The sequence below is a fragment of the Heptranchias perlo genome, chromosome 7 (assembly GCF_035084215.1).
Source record: "Heptranchias perlo isolate sHepPer1 chromosome 7, sHepPer1.hap1, whole genome shotgun sequence".
NCBI lineage: Eukaryota > Metazoa > Chordata > Chondrichthyes > Hexanchiformes > Hexanchidae > Heptranchias > Heptranchias perlo.
Genome location: NC_090331.1, coordinates 26,705,982 through 26,727,361, shown reverse-complemented (window position 1 = coordinate 26,727,361; position 21,380 = coordinate 26,705,982). Strand labels below are relative to the sequence as shown.

The following is a 21,380-nucleotide window of genomic DNA, read 5'->3' as shown; positions in this document are numbered from 1 at the left end:
GGAGTAGGCAGGTGAGAGGGATTTAAGAAGACAGTTTTGTAGTGAAGAGAAGCTGGGGGTTATCTTTGCATTCTAGGGTGATCCTGGAATACATTTGATCAGACAATACTATCCCAAGTCCATCTGCACACTGCACTGACCCAACATGTACATTCATTGACAGACCTGTTAATACACAATAGATACACTAAGTTAAGTTCTGGTTCATATAGTTTGAATATTGTTAGTTGCTCAAAATGAGCAGTTAACATTTATGATAGGATATCATGATGGCCCATCTCTTCCTGCTAATTTTTACTGATCATGTAGAAACATCCCTTCCGTTACATCCCTATCCATACAATGTGCAAGTCAAACCTTCCTTCATCTGGTGACTCAAATCCTCTACCATCCCCTCCATAGCTTGCACTGCAGCTTCACCTCAGCCCTGCTCTCACAGCAACAGTGAGGATTACAAGGGCAAGGATACCATGACCTTGTCAGCACCTTTCAGGTAACCTTTCATTGCAGTATAAATGTCATAGCACTCACAGTTTTGCAATAGTCAACACAGGCAGCATCAGTACCAATGAGGGAAAGGATAGATGAGGATTACTTAACATCCATTTTTTTTGTGAACTTCATCGTGTGTGTGTGTGTGTGTGTGTGTGTGTGTGTGTCTGAGTCAATGAATGAATGAGAGGAGAGAGAGATATCAATCTGATCCCATCTTTAGCCGCAGGAAAGTCCCAGGGAGGGGTGGAGGGAGGAAAGCAGGAGGCGGGGCTGAGAGATTACAGTGAGCAGGTGTGCTCCTCCTGGCTGCACATTAAAATTTAGAAAAAACTCTTAGTTTTTTTTTAATGTGGTGGCCACTTGTTAGGCCGCATCCACGCCAGCAAAACCTGAGCGGAACTGGCCCGGTGTCTGCTCTGCTCAGGACTGCCTAATTCCTTCGGTTGGCGAGTGGCCAAATGCCTGTTTTTGGAGGCTGCCCTGAACACCTGAAAGTCATCTGAGGCCAACATGGTGTTGGATGTTTCTCAGGCGTCCTTGGACACAGCCCTGCGAAATTGGTCATTTTTGCCCATTTTCCACCAAGAAAATAGGTGCAAAGGTGAGCAATTTCCCACATAGGTAGGGTGGGAGAAGAAGAGGGCATATGAAGATACCACAGTTTAGAACAGTTGTGTGTGTTTTTTCTTTTCTACTTATGCTTTGTTAACTGTTACCTTGAAAAATACCAGTAGAAACATCCTATGCTGGAATCATTTCTGGAAGAATATCTGCATGAAAAAATATAATGTATTTAGTTCAAACTATCATCAGGATGAATCTTTGAAGTTTTATGTTGCTGAATGTTATTTGGTCCATTAGAATCACATGTTGGCCTTCAAACATTTTTGACATTGCTGAAGAATACTATGGTATGCTAGCCATTCACACCATACCATCTGTTTTCAAATCATGAAATATAGATAACCATTTTTGAAACAACAGCAGAGATTATATCTAATTCGGCACTCACTATAACTATGTACCATTGGTTTTTGATTGATACGTTTTTAAAATAGAGGTTATGAACTGGCTCTCAGTTATTTTTTTAAACACCATAAGGGAAAAGAATGACCTGCAGTAAATCAACCTACCAAGATTTCATACACCACAGAAATACAAACCTTTGCTTTGTACTGAAGTGCATGCGGTTTTACATCTTATCATTGAAAATTCAATTTGCCCTTTTCTCAAATACATTTATGAGCACAAGGTTTCCTCTTGCCTGCAGATGTCTTGAAACATCTGAAATCCCTAGCTCAAATGTACTTCCATAAATAGGCGCAGTTACAGCCAAAGGTAGTACAACTAGCTCCAAATATCAATTCACATTGGTACTATTATCTTGGGAGCTCGAACTAATGCAGAGATGCACTCAGAGCCAACATCCAACTGTAGCAAAGTAACAAACACAACACATCAAAAAAACAGCTATCAGGTTTAAAGCAATTAATTTTGAATATAAAGTGCACAATTCAAATGAAGTACACTTGGAAAACTCTACAATAGCAATAGGCAATTGAATGATCCAATAAACACTATTATGTTTTAAGTTTTCTAATTCTGCTACCACAGGAAAGAAAAAAACTCCAGAGAACCAGGCATTAATATAGATTCCTTCAGCCCTGGAAAGAGTATGTGCCTTGAAAGTTCCTTCCTGGCTGCCTGAAATAATGGCCATGCCTTTGATTTCACACCGACATCCTACTGTTAGCATCTGAAAAGCAGGAGATCTGCATTAATAACATTGACAAGGCACCAATAGCAGTCTGATTCTTCAGACATCTCTGTAATTTAAAAGACTCAGTTGTCATATGATACAATAAGGTACCACCTGTGGAAAGTATTAAGCAATCTGAGCATACCTCCTGATGGTTGCTGACCTATACTACAAAAGCATTTTACACCATGATGCTATCCTGCTTCAACTCTTCCATGTGGGAGCGACTTACACATTCTCATCACTCTCTGTGTAAAGAATTTCATCCTAAATTCTTTACTTTATCTGTTAATGGCTATCTAATAATTGTGCTTCTCCTATTCTGCATGTTTAAGGATGTTACCAGAACAGAAATAATGCAACAATCAGGAAAAATTGAGCAGACTAGGGCGCTCTTCTCTGGAAAAGAGATTAAAGATGACCTGATAAAGGTCTTTAGAATTATGAAGGGGCTCAATACGGAAGATGTGAAAAGCTGTTTCCACTTGTAGGTGAGTCCTGAACAAAGGGGCACAAATATAAGATAGCCATTAACGGATAAAATAAGGAATTTAGGAGGACTTTCTTGACCCAGAGTGGTGAGAATGTGTAAGTTGTTCCCACATGGAATGGTTGAAGCAGATAGCATTGATGCATTTAAAGGGAGGCTTGATGCATACATGAGGGAAAAGGGGATACAGGGTTACGAGGGCAGAGTTGGAAGAGGCTGGTTTGGAGTGTAAAAACCGGCATAGGCTAATTGAGCCAAGTGACCTATTTCTACGCTGCAAATTCTATGTATTTAATCCAAAAACATGTGCTGCAGGAGAAAGCAACAATCTTATTTCAAAAAAAGTTGCAGGGCAAACAAATAACTTGTTCTGTGGGACATAAATGTTGAAAGATCTGGTCTGATTAAATGCAGCCACAGGGGTTGCTAAATTACAACAGTGACTGCAATTTAAAAATAATTAATTGGCTGTGAAGTGCTTTGGGATGTCCAGAGGATGTGAAATACGCTATATAAAAGCAAGAGGATTGGAATACAAAAGTAAGGAAGCGATGCTTCAGTTGTACAGAGTCTTGGTTAGACTTCATCTGGAGCATTGCATTCAGTTTTGGCCACCAAACATCAGGAAAGATGTATTGGCCTTGGAGGGGCTACAGTGCAGGTTCACCAGAATGATACCAGCGCTTAAAAAGGGTTAAGTTTTGAGGATAGGTTGCATTAACTTGGTTTGTATTCCCTTGAGTTTAGACGGTTGAGGGGTGATCCAATCAAGGTCTTTAAAATGATAATCAAATTCGATAGGGTAGATACAGAGAAGCTGATTCCTCTGGTAGAATCCAGAACAAGGAGCATAATCTTAAAATTAGAGCTATGTCATTTAGGAGTGCAATCAAGAAACACTTTCTCACAAAAAGGGCAGTGGAAATCTTGAACTCTCTCTCCCAAAATGCTGTGGATGCTGCATCAACTGAAATTTTCTGGACTGAGATCAATGGATTTTTGTTCGGTAAGGGTATCGAGCGACGTGGAGCAAAAGCGGGTAAATGGAGTTGAAGTGCAGATCAGCCATGATCGAATAGAATGGCGGAACAGGCTTGAGGGGCTGAATGGCCTACTCCTGTTCCTATGTTCTTTCTTCCACTATCTGTGGGCTCCAGCAATTTTTGGATATCTTGTGGGCACTTCCAGGATAAAAGTGCTCACAACTACTGTGAGCAGCTGCAGACTTGATTGGGGTGGGGTGGGGTGGGGTGGGGTGGGGTGGGGGGGGTGCAGGGTGAAGAGATTATCCCAATTAAAGAGCTGTCCACATTTGAAGAAATGGCCTTTGGCATTTACGTCCCGGATCCATAGAAAGAGTTGGGCAGGGGGAGTTTCGAGCTGCTACTATCCAACAAAATGTGGTGCACTGCGAATCTAGTGCACGGGTCTGACTTTCTATACCAGCAGCAGAGCTTCGCAAAATTGGGGTTTATATCTACTTATCAATGCAAGTTTACTAGGTTGTAGGGTCAGATTTTTGAGCTGGACAGCATTACTCCACTTTTGAACTTTCGACCCAATCAGGCTCAGCGGAGGTCTGAGAGTACAGTTGAATTTAAATAAGACTTGGCTGCTCTCCACTGAGCTTGATTTTGTGCCACAACCAGTAAAATTCTGCATGAAAATCAGAATATAACAAAGGCATAAAAATAAAATCAAACCGAATAGAGTGAAATACAAGGAGCTCAATTTTAAACTTAAATTGCGGGTGCGAAGGGGCTGCGAAAATTGCAAAAATACAGAGCGGGTTCAGAAGCCGGCTCCAACCAGCTGACTTCCGAGTTTCCCCACAGACCCACCCGTGTGCACGCAGGCTTCCCGAATCCGGAAGTCCCACCGGTAATTAAAGCCGCGGGATGATAGTTAAAGAACCAAATGTACCTCATTGAGATACTTAAGGCACTTTACTTGTGATATATTAGGTAGTTAGAATGATTTTTTAAAACTTACTTGGGCTGTTTTCCCATGGCTTCCGATTCACGCCTGGTGAAACCAGGCACGAAGGGCCAGATCAGGCAAAAAGAAACAAAATAAATTAAATAAAAAACCATTGCACAAAGTTAAAACACAAAATCAACCTACCTTTACACCCTGCTCCGATGTCCGATATCTCCCTCTCCGATCTGCCCCTCTTTCCCCCCCCCCCCCGATGTCCTCTCCGATCTGCCCCTCTTTCGCCCCCCCCCCCGATGTCCTCTCCGATCTGCCCCTCTTCCCCTCCCGATGTCCTCTCCGATCTGCCCCTCTTCCACCCCCCGATGTCCTCTCCGATCTGCCCCTCTTCCACCCCCCGATGTCCTCTCCGATCTGCCCCTCTTCCCCCCACCCGATGTCCTCCCCGACCTCCCCCTCTTCCCCCCCCCCGATGTCCTCCCCGACCTCCCCCTCTTCCCCCCCCCGATGTCCTCCCCGACCTCCCCCTCTTCCCCCCCCCCCCGATGTCCTCCCCGACCTCCCCCTCTTCCCCCCCCCCGATGTCCTCCCCGACCTCCCCCTCTTCCCCCCCCCCCCCCGATGTCCTCCCCGACCTCCCCCTCTTCCCCCCCCTCCCCGATGTCCTCCCCGACCTCCCCCTCTTCCCCCCCCCCCGATGTCCTCCCCGACCTCCCCCTCTTCCCCCCCCCCCCGATGTCCTCCCCGACCTCCCCCTCTTCCCCCCCCCCCGATGTCCTCCCCGACCTCCCCCTCTTCCCCCCCCCCGATGTCCTCCCCGACCTCCCCCTCTTCCCCCCCCCCCGATGTCCTCCCCGACCTCCCCCTCTTTCACCCCCCCCGATGTCCTCCCCGACCTCCCCCTCTTCCCCCCCCCGATGTCCTCTCCGATCTCCCCCTCTTCCTCCCCCGATGTCCTCTCCGATCGCCCCCCTATGTCCCCGCCGATCTCCCCCTCCCCCCCCAACCGATGTCTCTCCTTCCCCCCCGATCTTCCCGCCTCCCCCCCAATCTTCTGTTCCTGCGCCGGATGACGTCTTGCTCGCTCTCTCTCTTTCTCTCCCCCCACCCTTGGCATTGCAGCTCCTATCAGCAGCCAGCCTGTCAATCAAGGGCTGCCGGGCACAAAACCCGTAAAGAACTTTAATCATCATCAATTACATTGCAATCGCGTCGGAAACAGTAAGTTTTTTTTAAATTCGGGTTTGCCACGCGCACCTTCGCCACCCCGCCCCCCGCTGCCAACCCACCACCATTTCAAAATTGCGTCCAAGGTGTGGAAAGAAAGAAAGAATGAGATGCAATATGAGTGAAGTATATTTGTGTTCTGTTTGATCCTGTCAGTGTTGTGGATACACATCGCCTATAAGCCTGATGTTGCGAAACAGCATGATGCCTGTGAAAAATCATAGCAAACCAGTAGGAAGACAACTTCCATGTGTCATTGGATGGAAGAATAAAAGCACCCACCAGGAACTGTCACACAAGTTGAAGTGAAAAATATAAATTTTCTTCAAAAACAGCAGCACTAAGCTCTTTATAAATACTTTCATCTCTATAACATTCTAGCGCCAGAAAGCACAAGAAAAGGATTAACTGGATCATTCGGAGATTAAACTTTTACTGTTCAAAATTTGTCCATAAGAACCCCTCTTCAATTTCTTTTCAATCAATTAGTTCTCAGTCAGAGTAACTTGCAAAAATAAATATGAATGAAAGCAACAAAGCACTTTAGGAGAAATAAAATAGCAACAGTATACCCTTATTTTGGGATATTGGCAAATCATGGCTTTGCCTTCCTGTGGCCTGGGTGATCCTGTGCCAATGGTGTGGAAGGCTGCCTTCACCAATTTTGCAAGGTGAGCCCCTCCTTCTCATTTTTCTATGTTCCATGCACTTGAACAATTGACATAGGAAGCCAGGCCAGCAATATGACTGGTTGGGGAGTGGGAAATCTAGCAAGGCAGTGCATCTTAAATGATTTAGAAGGATCTTGTAGCATAGAAAATTAACGCTGTAGTAATCTGCACAGTTATGGAGCCATCTCTACTGTTGAAGCTGTCTGCAGGTAGCCTGGAGCAGATGGCATAGCTCTGTAACAAGCTGTCTTGTGAAAATGAAGATGGAGAAGGTAGGTTTCCTTTGACATATCTAGAACAGAACACCACGGCACACAGTATATATGTTCGGTAAGTAATATTTGAATGGGTCTCTTGCAGCCCAGCAATCTAACATATTTTCTCTTCTATTTTTATGAGCATCCCCCAAGAAATAGCTGCAGCTCTTAGTGCTGCCGAAGAAGCCAGCTCTTCACAGCACTCACTCCACCTGTCATAAGCACAGCGCAGATCCATCCACTCAGATTTTGATAATGAGGAGGGAGTGCCAGGTGAAGCATTGAGCATGAATGAGGAGCAGATAGCAGTGTGAAAACAGGAACCTGGTGTCTGCAGAACCCAGGGTTTTGGACCCAAGGCAGCCTGTTTCTGAAGGGTTGCTAGCTGAGCACAATCATAGGTATTCAGGAAAGATAGGGAAGGGAAGAAAGGAGGGTGGGGGTGGGGGGTGGGGGTGGTGGCAGTATTGATTAAGGAGAATATTGCAGTGCTGGAGAGAGAGGATGTCCTGGAGGGGTCAAGGACAGAATCTATTTAGTTACAGTTAAGAAACAATAGAGATGCCATTACATTACTGGCACTTCTATGGGTCACCAACTAGTGGGAAGGAGATAAAGGAGCAAATTTGCAGGGAAATTAGAGATAGGTGCAAAAGCCATAGAGAAGTGATAACGGGGGACTTCAACTATGCAAATATAGACGGTGATAGCAATAATAAGGGGCAAAGAGGAGGAGAAATTTTTGAAGTGTGTTCAGGAGAACTTTCTTGATCAGTACGTTTCTGGCCCAACAAGGAAGGACACATTGCTGGACATGGTTCTGGGGAATGAGACAGGACAAATGAAGCAAGTGTCAGTGGGGAAACATTTAGGGAGCAGCGATCATAGTATCATAAGGTTTAGAGTAGCTATGGAAAAGGACATGGACCACTCTAAAGTAAAAATACTCAATTGGAGGAGGGCCAATTTCAGTGGGATGAGAACTGATCTGGCCTGGGTAAATTGGAATCAAAGATTGGCAGGCAAAACTGTAATTGAACAGTGGGGGGTCTTTAAGGAGGAGATGGTTCAGGTACAGTCTAGGTACATTCTCACAAGGCAGAAAGTTAGGGCAATTAAAGCCAGAGCTCCCTGGATGACAAAAGAGATAGAGAGTAAGATGAAGCAGAAAAAAGGGGCATATGACAGATGTCAGGTTAATAACACAAGTGAGAACCAGGCAGAATATAGAAAGTTCAGAGGGGAAGTGAAAAAGGAAATAAGAGGGGCAAAGAGAGAGTAAGGGAACAGACTGGCGGCAAACATAAAAGGGGATCGAAAAGTCTTATATAGGCATGTAAACAGTAAACGGGTAGTAAGAGGAGGGGTGGGGCCGATCAGGAACCAAAAAGGAGATCTACTAATGGAGGCAGAGAGCTTGGTCGAGGTACTAAATGAGTACTTTCCATCTGTCTTTACCAAGGAAGAAGATGCTGCCAGAGTCTCAGTAAAAGGAAGATGTAGTTGAGATACTTGATGGGCTAAAAATTGATAAAGGAGGTACTAGAAAGGCTAGTTGCACTTAAAGTAGATAAGTCACCCGGTCTGGAAATCTTCCAAACATCCTTAGAAACATAGAAAATTTACGGCACACAAGGAGGCCATTCGCCCCATCGTGTCTGCGCCAGTCGAAAGAGAGCTATCCAGCCTAATCCCCCTTTCCAATACTTGGTCCATAGCCTTGTAAGTTATGGCACTTCAAGTGCATATCCCAGTACTTTTTAAATGTGATGCGAATTTCTGCCTCTACCACCCGTTCAGGTAGTTAGCTCCAGACCTCTACCACCCTGTGGGTGAAAATTTTTTTCCTCGGCTCCCTTCTAATCCTTCTACCAATTACTTTAAATTTGGATGTGCAGGGCACAATTTCCAAATTTGCAGATGACACAAAACTTGGAAGTGTAGTGAACAGTGAGAAGGATAGTGATACACTGCAAGAGGATATAGATAGACTGGTGGAATGGGCGGACACGTGGCAAATGAAATTTAACGCAGAAAAATACGAAGTGATACATTTCGGTAGGAAGAACAAGGAGATGCAATGTAAACTAAAGGGCACAATTCTAAAAGGTGTACAGAAACAGAGAGATCTGGGGATATGTGTGTACAAATCATTGAAAGTGGCAGGGCAGTTGAGAAAGCAACAAAAAAGCATACGGGATCCTGGGCTTTATAAATAGAGGCATAGAGTACAAAAGCAAGGAAGTCATGATGAACCTTCGACCAAAGACTGATTCGACCAAAACTGGAGTATTGTGTCCAGTTCTGGGCACCGCACTTTAGGAAGGATTTGAAGGCCTTAGCGAGGGTGCAGAAGAGATTTACTAGAATAATTCCAGTGATGAGGGACTTTAGTTACGTGGATAGACTGGAGAAGCTGGGGTTGTTCTCCTTGGAACAGAGAAGGTTGAGAGGAGATTTGACAGAGGTATTTAAAATCATGAAGGGTCGAGACAGTAGATAGAGCAAAACTGTTCCCATTGGTGGAAGGGTCAAGAACTAGAGGACATAAATTTTCTGCCACCTGGCAGAATCTGGGCCGGGGCCGGGAGGGGGGGGGGGGTGCGGGCAGCTAAAATAACGAGTCACTTATCTCCTCTGATGCCACTTCCTTCCCGCCATGTTCATATTTTAACCTGCTCTTTTGAGCAGGCGAGCAAAACACCCGCAGGAAGGAAGCGGGGTCCTTTTTTAAATATGCAGATCGGGTCTGATGATGTCATCGGGATCCGATCTGCAATTTCAAGCTGAGGCCAGAGCATAGGGGGTGGACACCTCGGGGTAGGGCAGGAAAAACAGTGCGTCGGTTCTCCAGTCAGTCAAATTCTGCTGGGAGCCTGATACAGGGCCAGTAGAGACCCAGAAGCTAAGTTTTACATTTATTTTTCAGGTTTCCTTGTGGGCCAGGAGGGGCACCTGTGGGCCTCACAAGGAAGTCTTGGGCCTCCTTCGCACCGGGATAACCCACCCCGATCGCGACCATTTTCTGAAATGAAGTTGTTACAACTCAAATTTCAGCAGTCTTCCTTTATGGCATGACTTCCTGAAACATCAGAACATTACTGGCCTTTATTGCCCATTATGTATGTAAGGGCTCAACACACTGCATGTTCCAGCTGTTTACCTTGGGGAATTCCATGAAACCTCATTATCATTAAATTGACCATGAAAATGAAGATTTCACACATGCTATATGAGAGCATTTTGCAATGGCCTTAAAGGCCAACCCCAAATGTATTGCACAATTCCAGAGAGAATCCATTCCTCATGCTCAAATCCCATTAGCGGGAATAGTTACATACTTCCACATCTTAAGAGTACAGAAAGGTATTATAAAAATCTTATGGAAACAGAAGATTTCAATGAGAGTAAGGAAAAATCTAAAGTAGGATACCAAACTATATTTGTGCACAAGAATCCACAGTAGTCATGACAATACATGTTTTCTCTCAGGGATAATAGCAATTCTATGACTTCTACCAACAGAAACGTTGCCTTTTCCCACTCAAAGGTCTTTTTAAAAAAATCAGTTTAAGGCATCATTACCAGTTTAGGATAATTGTACAGCACTGTGCAAATAGCAGTTGCTATATTGTTTATTTTATTTCTTCTGGATTTATTCCCCATTATCCCTCCTCTCCTGAAGGTGGCAAATCATGGGTTAATATCACAGGCAATAGCTCTCCAGCACCTCACCCAAGTGGCCATTGTTTATTTGCACGCTTAAACTACAAAGCCCCAATTTTAAATCGAGTCTGGAATCGGGCGAGCGGGGGTCGAGATGGGCAGCAAACTATCCTAGTCACAGCAGCATGAGACCCAAGAGACTTTCACTCATCTGCATCGCCTCATAAGAGCAGGTTAAAACCAGAACCTGTGGAATGTTGATGGGTAAGTCCCATGGGCGATTTTAACTACCTGCCACCCCGGTCCCCCCTCTGCACTCCCCCCCGACCCCCCCCCCACTAGTTTCTGCCAAGGAGGCAGCTGTTAAAACTGCCCTCAACCATGAATGTCATTCCAACAGACCTCACCAAGCATTCATACACTTGCATGTCTAACGTGTAAACAATTTTACAACACCAAGTTATAGTCCAGCAATTTTATTTTAAATTCACAAGCTTTCGGAGATTTCCTCCTTCTTCAGGCAAATGTTTGAGGAAGGAGGAAATGTTTGAGAAAGGAGGAAAACATTTGCCTGAGGAAGGAGGAAATCTCCAAAAGCTTGTGAATTTAAAATAAAATTGCTGGACTATAACTTGGTGTTGTAAAATTGTTTACAATTGTCAACCCCAGTCCATCACCGGCATCTCCACATCATGTCTAACGTGGACCACTAAATAGCAATCGAGCAAAAACTCCAGCCACATTTTCCCTTCCTTGTGCTAGAATGCTAAAGGCATTTGTAGCTTCCCACTACTGCCTTGATGGAGATCAACTAACTTAGAATAGACTGCAGATCAAATCCCCTAAGTCTGTGTGGCTCATTGGCACATTTGCCAACTGAACCATCAGGAGCTTATTATTTTTTTAAAAGAAAATACAATTTGAAAAAGAGAGAAAAATTGCATCTGTCATTTTCCAAAAGAAATTAATTAAAAAGCAAAGGGAAGCAAACTGTGAAAAAAACAGAAAACAAAGAAAAGCAGAAGACAAAAGACAAAAAGTGCTAAAGAAAGCAACAAAATAAATGGGAAGGATAGTTTTAAAAGATACAATGAAAAGAAAAAGGAAGAACACAGAGAGAAATAAAAGATAAGGCTATTTGGACAGGTAAGATTTTATGCCTGAATTAAATTCTATCATTTTTTTTATGTAGGTTCGAGATGTATGATTTTAAGTGCTATTGATGTAAAGGCCATTAGTAATGGAAGTGCTAATAGTGCTTATGCTGTTCAATTTGTATTTTTGTGACATGTCATAATTATACATTATTCACGAAGCAGCAGTCCAGTTCTCTGCAACTGAGGATTAATATCAAGCATATGATGCAGGACAAGTGCAGAGTTATTAATCAGAGGCCACATAATGGTGAGAATTATGTTGGATAATGCATTTATTCCATACCTTTTGTTTTAGTAGTAATCAATGCAGTATTTTCTTCTAGTTCATAGTGAAACGGCCATTGACATCTTACTCAAGACTATGCAGTTCTGTACTATAACCCTTGAATCTGTCGATGCCATGAGCCCATATCTAGTATGCTATGAAGTTACTGACTGGTTATTTGGCATAGCTATCACAGAATTATAGTTTCTATTATCTTGCAAAGTATCTCATGTTGTTCATTCATTTTGTTCTTGAAAATTACTTATTTTGTCTTTTTAAGATTAAAACTAACTTTATTATATTATCATAGTAGGTACAGCACAAGAGGAGGCCATTCGGCCCATCGTGCCTGTGCCGGCTCTTTGAGAGAGCTAGCTAATTAGTCCTATTCCCCTGCTTTTACCCCATAGCCTTGTAATTTTTTTCCCCTTCAAGTATTTATCCAATTCCCTTTTGAAAGTTACTATTGAACATGCTTCCACCACCCTTTCAGGCAGTGCATTCCATGTCATTACAACTCGCTGCATAAAAAATCTTTCCTCATGTCGCCTCTGGCTCTGTTGCCAATCACCTGAAATCTGTGTCCTCTGGTTACTGACCTGTCTGCCACTGGAAACAGTTTCTCCTGGTTTACTCTGTCAAAACCGCTCATGATTTTGAACCCCTATTGAATCTTCTCTTAACCTTTTCTGTTCTGAAGAGAACACCACCAGCTTCTCCAGTCTCTCCACATTACTGAAGTCCTCCATCCTGGGCATCATTCTAGTAAATCTCTTCTGCAGCTTCTCTGAGGCCTTGACATCTTTCCTAAAGTGAGGTGCACAGAATTGAACACAATAGTCCAGCAGAGACCTCACCAGTGTTTTATAAAGGTTTAGCATAACTTCCTTGCTTTTGTACTCCATGCCTCTATTAATAAAGCTCATGATCCCATATGCTTTTTGAACAGCCTTTTCAACTTGTCCTGCCACCTTCAAAGATTTGTGTTTGTGCACCCCCAGGTCTCTCTGTTGTTGCACCCCCTTTAAAACTGTACCATTTGGTTTATAATGCCTCTTCTCATTCTTCCTACCAAAATGCATCACTTCACACTTCTCTGCGTTAAATTTCATCTGCCATGTAGCTGCCCATTTCACAAGTCTGTCTACATCCTCCTTAAGTCTGCTACTATCTTCCATGTTGTTTACTACATTTCCAAGTTTAGCGTCATCTGCAAACTTCGAAATTATACCCTCTATACCCAAGTCCAGGTCATTAATATATATCAAAAAGAGCAGTGGTCTTAATACTGACCCCTGGGGAACACCACTGTATACTTCCCTCCAGTCTGAAAAACAATCGTTCACCACTACTCTCTGCTTTTTATTCCTTAACCAATTTTGTATCCATGCTGCCACTGCCGCTTTAATCCCAGGGCTTTAATTTTGCTATTATGTGGTACTTTATCAAACATCTTTTGAAAGTCCATATACACAACACCAACCTTACTACCCTCATCAACCCTCTCTGTTACTTCATCAAAGAACTCAATCAAGTTAGTTCGTCACAATTTCCCTTTAACAAATCCGTGCTGACTTTCATTTATTAGCCCATACTTTTCCAAGTGCCAATTTATTTTGTCCCAGATTATTATCTCAAAGTTTCCCCACCACCGATGTTATGCTGACTGGCCTGTAATTGCCGGGTTTATCCCTTTCCCCTTTTTTGAACAGGGGTGTAGCATTTGCAATCCTCCAGTCCTCTGGCACCATCCCCATATCTAAGGAGGATTTGAAGATTGTGGCCAGAGCCTCTGCAATTTCCACCCTTACTTCCCTCAATACCCTAGGGTGCATCTGGACCGGGTGACTTTTCTACTTTATCTATTTTCGTTACAGAATTCTGACCCTTATTTAATATGCACTTCTGCGTGTTCATTCTGCATTAAACTTGTAAGAATTTAATTTACCTTGTCCGGGTGGCCATTTTTCAGAGATGAATCTTGACTGTGAGTGGGGGCAGGCCATTTGTCAGGGGAAGCATCACAGTAGAGCCTTATTCTTCCCTCAACCAACATTGATATACATGTATTTTCAGCAGAGTGGGAAACTAGATAACATTTGAGAGAAAGAAAGAATGCTGGACAATTTTCTCCTCCCCAACCCAAAGCCACTCAGTCCAATGTAAGGCCCACGATTGCCACTTAAGCTGAGAGAAGCAAACTCAGCACAGATGACATTTATAAAATATTCCTCATAAAAGGAAAGGTTTGCAGTGCTAAAATGAGTAAATTTAAAATATTTTACTTGGAAGGTTATACCTAATTAATATTAGCCAAGTATCAACAAATAAATGCTGTATTGTCTTGAACCTGATCTGCACTGGCACCAGGTCTAAGTTATTATTTTCAACTTAGTAAGCTTTCCAGCAGGGATACTGGACTGGTCTCTTGTGCAATGAGTCAGAGCTGTACTCACTAGCCAACTTTACTGTCAGTTGGAGCACTGCCAAACTTTACCCAAAGCAATTCCCGACTCTTAATCAGACTCTTTGGGCTCGATTTTAAAATTGAGCCGGGAAGCGGGCGGGGCGGGGGGGTCAAATTGAGGACGGGAAACCCATTAGTCCGGGTTTCCCGGACGTCTTTACGATTTTGACCGGTCTGAGTGACAGGCTGGTCTCAGTTGGATGGGAGACCAGCCAGGGAGAGGATGTCTTTGGGTAATTCTGCAGGTAAGACTTTGTTTGTATGGTTTGGTGCAGGCGTGGGCATAGGTTGGCACGGGTGGGCATGGGGGTCGTGTGTCATGGGGGGAGGGATCGGGGGTCAGTCACGGGGGTGGTGGTGTTGGGATCGGGGGTTATCACAGGGGTCCATGATCGTTGAGGGGGAGAATCAGGGGTTGGACGGAGGATCGGGATCGGGGATCAGCAGTCCGTGATCAGGGGGGTGGGGGGGAAGTGCGATCGGAGGTCGGGTTTCCACGATCGTTGGGGGTGGGTGTAGGTAGGCCTGGGGGAAGCACTCCTGCTCCTTCGTGCCCTCTGAGCATTTGTCGGGCCTTCTCACCTCCTTTCACGAGGCGTAGAATAGAAGACCCGGGAATCCTAGCCCCCCGGGGTTGCAATTGGGAAGTCCAGAAAAATGGAGGCCCAAAGCCTCCTTGAAAGGTTTTAAGGCCCAACCCGCCTCCTGGGAGCTGTTGGTCGCCCGCCCCTATTCCCGCCCCACTGAAAACCAGAAATGGGCAGGTCTGAAATGGTAGCAATTTTCAATACCCCCCCATCCCCAACCCACCCATTTTTCACTTTTAAAATTGAGCCCTTTGTGAGGAGCTGTTTGAGCACAACAAAAGTTACATAATGGCTGTATTTTCTCAATACGTTGTCTATCCCAATTGTTATCCTACGTATCTACCAACCAATCATTCTAAAATATAACAATTCTATTTGAGTAAAACAACATCTTAAATGTTTGGTATTGAAAAAACTGCATCTTTGCAACAGTTATTTAATTAGTTTTCATTACCAAAAATTTACAATGGCATAAGATTGAGTGTAGAGATACAACATACATTGAAGCTGTTTTCTTTTAGATCTTAGAATGAGTCCTGCTACTTGAGAGGATGAATTGGTGTGGTGACTATAGGGCAAACTCCACAATCCAGCACTTTTAATGGGAAGCCGCGCCACCACGATCAACTTCATACAGCTGCCAAGAACTAACTGTCCCCTACCTATAAGTGTTTTCCAGCTGTGAAAACAGATCCAATGGCACTTCAACAAGTAAAAAAATATTTTGTTTGGTTTTGCCGACCAAGGAAGTATTTTTTACTTTTGTACTGTTTGATTGTTTATATAAGCTGCCAATAGAGTTTCCAACTTGCAGCCCATTAATAAAAGATTTTCTACAGTAACCTGATATAACCTACATTTTGCCCAAATTCTCCACTTCCTAAAACATAGATCCCCAGCCAAAACATTTTAATCAATTTGAGCAATGTAATGTACTCTTAGTAAGACTAATCCTTGGTTATATTTTTGCTTTCTTTACTTTACATTGTGTAGACCTGGAAAGGGACCTTCCTGGGCACTGATCCAGACAGGTCAAAATGCAAGGACATGAACTGATTCATCAAAGCTTCCACTGATCAATGAAGCAAATTTGCAGATAAACTGTGAGAATAACTTATTCAAAGGCAAAGACCAGAAGGCAGATTGAAATTAGTTTAGTTCATTTGTTAGTTTACTAATTAGCATAAGATGCTTTTTAAAAAAAACATTGTCAACCCAACAACAGCTTACAGCAAAGTACTGAAGGGAGCTACTGAGTATAATAGTAAGGTATGATTATACTTTCCAGAGTCACTAGGTGTCATTCACTGTCACCTTTTGTCGTTAGATGTCTTGTTTTGTTGTCTATTTTGGATAAGACATCCCATAACTATTTGCACGTGATATAACAATGATGCATTTAGTACTCATAAAATCATCCACCAAAGTCCAATATGTGTTTCATATGCTATTTTACATCAGAGTTTTCATGTACATAATGGGTATTGTGCCTGACATTATTAAGGTCATGTTTTCCATGGCATTAAACCCTGGAGTAACATTAAAAGACTAACTCTACCTGTAGCCAAAAATTGTTCCAAAGTAGAAGAAATCTTTCCACTCCAATGCACAGGGATACACGTGATCATTATAGGCCTAAAAGATCTGCAGACAGCAAAGCAGTTTCATAGTTTGAATTGACACAAAATGTTAATTATAGATTTAGATACAAAAAAGAGAGAGATACTACATGATCTGAGTAAGATAATAGAAAATGATTTGAATAGATGTATAAGACAACAGAAGAACTCTATTTTATCTGGCCTGTCCAAAGGATCTATTGGTGATGGGGTCATTGACTCTGATTTCTTGTAGAGTGGATAGATATGGTTTGGTTCTCTGATCCAAAGTATATGTCTTCATCTATTTATAAGTTTGATATATGCAGCTGTGATCCATTGTAGAATCAATGGGCATAGGCAACTTCTACCGATATTATTTTGGTTAATCAGCCTGCTTTTGACTGTCCCTTGATGAGCTTCATTCTCTTTGGTCCTTCAAAATTTGACGTCTCTTCTTCACTTTCCACCTTTGCTGGTGGCATCAGATATTGCCATAGCATCCTTCATCTTCTTGCTTAATAAGGTTTTCTACTTTCTCCGATAAGATTTTGCTGGTCTTTTCTTCCTAGTGATTTAGTTAAAAATGGGTTGATTGATTACCTTAAAAAACAGAATAATCAGTTGCTTTTTCTTTTTTGACATGCTCCACCTATTTTGACAAGTGTTATCATCTCTTTTGATGAAAGTAATGCAATTTTTTTCTGGGAGCGAAAGATTTTTTTTGGTCCCTGTTTTCAATGAGATTGGTATCGTGGGTGGATGTAAGAAAATGTCAATATTTTGTTTGGTTAGAAATCTACCTACAGAAAGTTTTTTTAAAAAAAAGATTCTCCTGTTCTTTCACTTCATCAGCTATTTTACTATTATAAATTGATATATAGGTACTTTCTTTTTATTCATTCTTGGGATATGGGCAGCACTGGCAAGGCCAGCATTTATTGCCCATCCCGAGTTGCTCGGAAAGGTGGTGGTGTGTCTTCTTTTTGAACCACTGCAGTCCATTTGGTGAAGGTACTCCCACTTACTGTATCATTTTATAGTATCCCATCTATAATATATAAATGTTCTCATCACACTTAAGTACTTCCTGAATTATGATTTTGTTATATCTCATGACATTTATCTAAACCAACGCCTGGTTATATTATTTTTAATGGGTAAGCCCCGTTAAAATTACCATTATATTTACCTGCCTTTGCCTTTCAATTCTCCCACCATTGGTGGCAGTATTGCTCAAGTCACCCAGCTTTAGCTGCCCTTTTATTTTTTACTTCAGGTAGGTTTTATTTTTCATTGTATCTGCTTATTTGAATGTATCTTTAATCTTCTGTATTTATTTTCAGTTTTTTCCCCTGCTTATTGCCTCCGCTCCTCCAAAGCCTCTTATACCACTCTCTCAAGCTCAATTCACTAGCATGTGGGGCCCCCCTCAGCCTGGTCCCACAGCGTCAACGTCATGCTGTAAATCCACCCGTTTGTTCGCTCTAGTCCATCTCTGCTTTCAATGTTCAGCCACTTTGACCCCACTAGCCCCACTCTGTCGATGCCACACTATAACGTTGCCCATGCATTCCCCTCAGCCCCACTCTTTCCAAGCCAGCCAGATTTAAAAACACACTGGTCCATTTAGGCCTCTCTTCCTCACAAACAGATCACTTCTCTCCAACAACCCATCTGGCACAAACCTCCAAAGACTGCCATACATCTTCCCAAACACAGACATACAATATATTACCAGACAGAATCACTTATCAGACAAAGAGAAACTAATAAAAGAAAATAAATCACGCAAGAGTCAAATCCCCATTAAATATGCTACAAACAAGATTGTTAGACACAGATATACCACAAAGATATTTCGCTTCAACTGCATAGAATCATGGATATTCAACGCAGCTCAAAAAAGTGAAACACATCCACACATAGGGCTCAGAAATCAACACAGACACACAACAGGTGAATTTGGTCTTGAAATTGGCACAAGACGGTCAACAGTTTCACACGCCAATGAAGTCAACGGAAAAGAAAATCGGGTGGCATATAAAAGACCAATCTCCCCCCCACAGTCTCAATTCTGATCAGAAAGAGATACACAAACAATAAAACATTACACAAATGACAGTAGCAAAGCTAACAAAAATGCATCTGCATAAACAAAGATACAAACATACATTGTACACAACAACCGCAGACAACTATTAACATCAAACATGCATAGGACTCACCATGAGCAATGCCACAGCAGATCTGCTAGTATAGTATATAATAATTTAATTACAATTTGCATATTCATGATTACTGGGTACTCCAGATGTTGTTGTCTTTTGCCAAGGATTGGAATGTAATTTGTGACACCATATTAAAAGCGCAAGCAGAAATAATTAATTTTTATTTCCTAATGAGCACACACCTTCAATATAATCAGTAAACCTTTAAGAATCACTTTATTAAACATACAATTCAGACAGAAATCTGTAGACATTTTCTGTTTCATATTTAAAAGCTGACAATTCACTTAATCCTGTTATAAATTATGTAAAATGGAGGTCCAATAGGTCAGAAAAATTAAAAATTTAGAGCTGGACAAGCTGTTTTGGTTATGATCAAAATTACATTTACACTTCTACTATTTCAGTTCAGTACAGCAACCAAAAAAGTGCTTTTCATTCTTTATATTAACAGTATATCTCTTGTGTATGAATGGTGTAGCGCTCCCACATGAAACATATGTGATGGCTACTAGTCCCAGCATTCGTGCAGTGTGTTTGTATCATAACATTTTATATTCTGGTGTCAACAATACAAAGTAAGCTAATTAAATTGCTTGGTATAATGAGGTGCATAACATAATGAATGTCCCATAACAGGACATAAAATGTAACATGAAAAAGTCAGGAACCAAGGTTCAGCAACCTAATAATGGAGAATGTGTTATAATATTTGTATAATAAGAGTTGGATGTGTTAGAATATGTTAAATATCACTAATTATCCCAAATGCAGTGTAAACGATGTCATCAGTTGTGTGTTTATAAGCAACACATATACATGCTGCCAATGTATGAAACAAATTCTGGAATAAATGAATAGGTATAATGTTCAGGAAGGTGAAGTGACAAACTTTTTAAAGCCCTTATTAATCAAACACACAAAGTTTCTCGTTGATTCATACCTAGTCTCTATCAGCCTGACCAATAGATTTTTTAAACATAACTGGTATCGGCAAAATAGCCCAAATGGCCCTCTTCCTTGCTGAAATTTTTATGATAACTATTATTTTTGTAAATAGAATTAAATATGGATGGCTTCTCAGAACACTGAATTAGGCTTACTCTTTTTCATCGTTATCTGAATCCAGATTGCAACTATCAGTGTTTGTGAGACACTTACGTTTCAGTATTGTTTTAAGGACTGTTTTATAGGCCTAAACACAATGTGGTCAGTCAGCAGGACAAGAAGATTCTTTGTATATTAGATTTATTGATGCAAGCATACAAGTCAGGTCTTAAAAACTTTTTTTTTTTAAAATACATGCCATTTTTTTTTTCTCTCCCTCTCCCATACTTTGTTCCCTTCACTATTTTCACCTGAATGCATTGACTCCTTGTTAGAATACATCTCCATGAGCTTACATTACTATCTGGTAGCTGTCTCAATATGTCATTATTCAAGTGTGAGTCTTGAAAGTGAGTGCTGGCAGGATATTTGAGCACATGGGACATCACAGCACATTCTGCTTTCACTGAACATCCACATATACTAGCTGCCAGCACAGGCCACTGTTGAAGAGTGAAAACTCTGGCCAGTTTCCACCTCTTATAGCCTAGGGATGCTGAGGGGAAATTATCTGCTGCTTCCCTGCCTGAGATCAGAAGACTCAGACATCAAACCAGAGAACTTGGTGATCTGAATGACTCAACTACTCACTGGATAAATTTGCTGGGCCATTGGTGGATGAACTTGAGACTATGAGCTGGAATTTGGATAGAATTTCACATTGCTCTACTTTTACCTTACGAAAAAGATATATAAAAGCTCCACATTGACTCTTCCTGACAGTACTTCACTATATGTGGTTAATACTGCAATTTCTGTAGTTCAAACAAAGGTTAGCATTTCACATACAGTTTAATTTACAGGTATACCAACTAATTGGTTTTGGAGGGAAGAAATTGCCTTCAATTTGTTCAAAAAAAGTTGGCGAGGGCAAAACAATAAATTTGATAGTAAAATGTTGCGATTGTGGTTTTTACTTCCCCCCTCCCCCCAAAAGGTCATTATCTTCTGACCAGGCCTTCTAGAGTAGTGAGGCTGCAGTACATAACAAATTTCCCAAGAAACTATAGTTGTGTAGAGCACATGCCCAAAGATGGGGCAGATGGATCTGGGTGCAAATAAGCTGCAACTGGAAAAAACCTCCAAGATCATAAGATTCCAAGGACAAGCACCATGTGTGACTATATGGTCCAGCCTGTTCCTAATTTTGCCGCTGTTCTGTTTGCTTCAGACCAAGGTACTGTTCAGTACAAAATGAAAAAAAAACTTGCATTTATATAGTGCCTTTCATGACCTCAGGACGTCCAGAAGCGTCTTACAGCCAATGAAGTACTTTTGAAGTGTAGTCACTGTTGTAATGTACAACAGTCAATAACTTACATTTATATTGTGCATTTCATGTAACAAAACAGTCCATGGCATTTTACAGGGACAGCGGCAGCCATTGGTGAGGTGGCCAGAGGGACAATCAAAGAGATAAGTTTCGAGGAGGCTTTTAAAAGGAGGAGGGGAGAGCCAAATCACTGAC

The 21,380-nt window shown here is 42.0% G+C and overlaps 1 protein-coding gene and 1 pseudogene across 1 annotated transcript in view; one reads left to right on the top strand and one right to left on the bottom strand.

The window, feature by feature from the left end:
* LOC137323420 (forkhead box protein K2-like) overlaps positions 1 to 2,745 on the top strand; it is an 84,697-nt pseudogene extending 81,952 nt beyond the window's left edge.
* Positions 1 to 21,380, bottom strand: part of LOC137323576 (low-density lipoprotein receptor-related protein 1-like) — a 1,400,855-nt gene that overhangs the window by 1,373,013 nt on the left and 6,462 nt on the right. The gene's annotated exons all lie outside the window — the stretch shown is intronic.